The sequence below is a fragment of the Adiantum capillus-veneris genome, chromosome 12 (assembly GCF_014529385.1).
Source record: "Adiantum capillus-veneris isolate H3 chromosome 12, ASM1452938v2, whole genome shotgun sequence".
Lineage (NCBI taxonomy): Eukaryota > Viridiplantae > Streptophyta > Polypodiopsida > Polypodiales > Pteridaceae > Adiantum > Adiantum capillus-veneris.
Genome location: NC_140942.1, coordinates 62,819,909 through 62,823,209, shown reverse-complemented (window position 1 = coordinate 62,823,209; position 3,301 = coordinate 62,819,909).

The window sequence follows — 3,301 nt, the reverse complement described above, 5'->3', positions numbered from 1 at the left end:
ACTTGTTTAATTTTCTACCTTTACATCTGTTTATGCATTTGATTACATTGCAATTTAATGTTCATTGCTAACAAATTGTTTGAAATTCTTTTACCAATCAATGTGTCTACCTAAAACTGCATATGCTTTTTAAGAGAATGTAATTACTGTGCCAATGTTGTTTGATTTTGCAGTGACTGAAGAAGGCTAAGGACATTCATCTCAAATGCTCTTCCACCTCGACGATCCAGTTTCAACTCAATAGCTTCCGAGGACGGAATCTACATCAGGAAGGGGGGCATGTTAACCCTCACGGCACACGGACACCCTATCGCCTACGATGGACGCGTATTATGTATTTGGTAGAGTCAGGTACCGGGCTTGTCGGACCAATAGGGAAAGGTAGAGTGATCGCCAATGAGAGGCGCACTTTAACTTGGACATTCAAGGGATTAGTTGGTTAAGCATGGGCGCCCAAGTGTGAATGGGGTGAGCTCCTATAAAAGCCAACTAAACCTAATTTTTACTCATTCTCTCATTTGTGCAATTGAAGAGTGCTCTTGCTCCATCTCCATCTTCTTCTTCTTCACCTCCTTGTGTGTGTGTGTGAGAGAGAGAGAGAGAGGGAGAGTGTGTGTGCGATCGAGCATTGCGAAGGCACGACGGCGGCGAAGCGGTTGAGCGTGGCACGACTGCAGCTTCTTCTTCATCGCGGCGAGGAATCCACCACGAAGGCGAGCGTAGAGCGGTGAGTGACACACCCTTTGTTTTCTTGAGCTTGCTAGTTTAGGCTTGTTGTGTGCTTGGAGCCGTTTGTGGCTCGCACACGGTGTATTGGCAAGTCCCTTGCTTCGACAGTGCGGCAAGGAGCGCACAAAGCACAATCTTTATAACTCCCTAAACTGTATAAGAGGAATTGTTGGCACAAGTGATAGTATTCCCATGAGGGCCATACTCAAGAGATGTAAACATATCACTATCTGAGGTAATGTGCTTTGTAGTACCATTGTCAAAATACCACACATGCAAATTTGTAGCAACTGACATGCATGCATCATGGAAAGCATAATCATAAGTACACTCTGCACTAAAAGCCCACTTTGCATTTACATCAACATCACAATCTCCTTCCATAGAAGACAATTGCTACACTTGTGTTGGACCATGTAGTTGATCCAACCTCTTTCTTCTTAATAGCCTCTTTTGCCTTTCAATTTTGGACACTGCTTGATTAAGTGATCATTAGCTTTACAATAATGGCAATGCATCTTCTTTTTGCCCTTATCACTAGAATTCCTAGACGAATTTTTGCCAGCAAAAGCATTAGGAACATAAGATTTTCCACTCGCAAAAGAACGATGAGAAGTGGTTACATTGTTGTTACCACATTTTCTTTGAGCAACAATAAAATTGTGTTCAATTGCATGCTATTTAGCATTGTTTTTTTTGGAAAGTGACTCTTGCAACAACGATGTGCATAATGCATCAAACTTGACAACTTTAGGATTTCCTTGGTCAAAAAAGTCTGTTAAGAATCTGGCAAAGCATCAAGAACAGTCTTCACAAGGGAACTATCAAGAATGACTTTGCCTGCAAAAATAATTTGCTCATTTATATCCTTGACACTGGCAAGGAAAGTTTCCATTTCATCTTCCTCATGCATAATCTTTGACTCCAGATCTTTGCACAACTATGCAATTTTTGCCTCATTACGACTTGCATAAAGACCAACTAGAATATCCCATACCTGTTTTGCAGATTTTGTTGAACAAATGTGAGGAGTAATAGTGTGCTTCATAGACAATGAAATCAATGCATGATCCTATGCATCTCTTACATTCCAACAAGCTTGCTCAGCCGTAGGCAAAACAATTCTAACAGCAGCAATCCTTGTAGGAAAACCTACAGCATCCTCAATATCACCTCTATCCACAGAACTAGGACGTACATCAATGCCCTGCACAATGTTCCAAATGACCTTTGGCACAAGTTCATGTTGCATCATGTAAGCCCACATAGGGTTATTGTCCCCATCCAATATGTTCTCAACAACCAATATCTTGAACACATCTGTGTTGTTGTCAGCCATGGTGAATGTCTACACCTGATGTGAAAATTTCCCAAATTGAGGAGAAACAAAGCGCGAGCAACACATTTTATATAGCACAAACCATAGAAGACTATAAGGGAACTGCTATGCATAAAATGGGACTGATAGAAATCTTGCACAAAATGACAAAATATCTTATACAATACTGCATGTAGTGGAAACAAAGGCTGAAATGAGCCCAAATGAGAATTGTGAGCAGATCAAGGTCTACAAGTTCGCTTGAAGTATTTGTCAACCTACTGATGCTCGCCAAAGCTCATAAAAATTGGAGGAAATCTTTGCACAATTTGACAAAATAGCATGTACAATATTGCTTGTAGCAGAAATGCAGGCCAAAATGAGTCCAAATAAAAAAATTGAGCAGACCGAGGTCTACAAGTTTTCCCAAAGTATCTGTTGACTTGCTAATGCTCTCCAAAGCTCACAAAAATTGGAGAAAGTAAGCAAGGGTGTGTTGGAGCTGCCTGCGACTAAGCCCAGGAGGATGAAACCAAACCTGCTCTGATAACAATTGTTGGAATTAGGGTTGCACGGAAACACACACAGCTTAGAGAATACGAAGGAAGCTCAAGGCACACAATAGAGAGTGTATTACTTAGTGTACATTTGAAAGATAAGATAGCCCTAGAGTGATGGGCATATATACAATGCACGGGGGAAAAAACCTCCTAGTGAGGGAAAAATGCCCCAACAGTCCTAAGTGTGTTCACACACATCACTACCACATGTATATGGTAACAACTAAAGCACTTTATGACTGGGGAAATGATGCTATGTGGATACATACTCCACGCTCCCCAATGAAACCCATTCAACTCAAAGGATAAATGGATCCAATAGTTCATCATAGTTCTTTGTCAGTGGAGTCCAACCCCAACATGGAGCAGCCTCCTCCACCTGACGGGTTTGACGAAGACCTACTGTAGTGGTTGGAGGCTACCACATCTATGCCATGCTATGTGGTCTCTATTCAAACTTTGCATGTGGATACACCCTCTTCCCTTGCTCCCCTAGCTGAGACTAATGAGACACATCATCCAGAAGCAAGTGTGATAGTCACTGAGAATCATACTACAGTGGCCTCCTTGATGGAAGCCATCAGCCTTGGTGAACCTATAGCACACCATAGAAGGGAAAATAAATCTCCTTTATAGGAGTTCACCAATGCCTCACCTCTCCTCTTAGCCTCCTCTGTGTCTAACTTCTCAACCA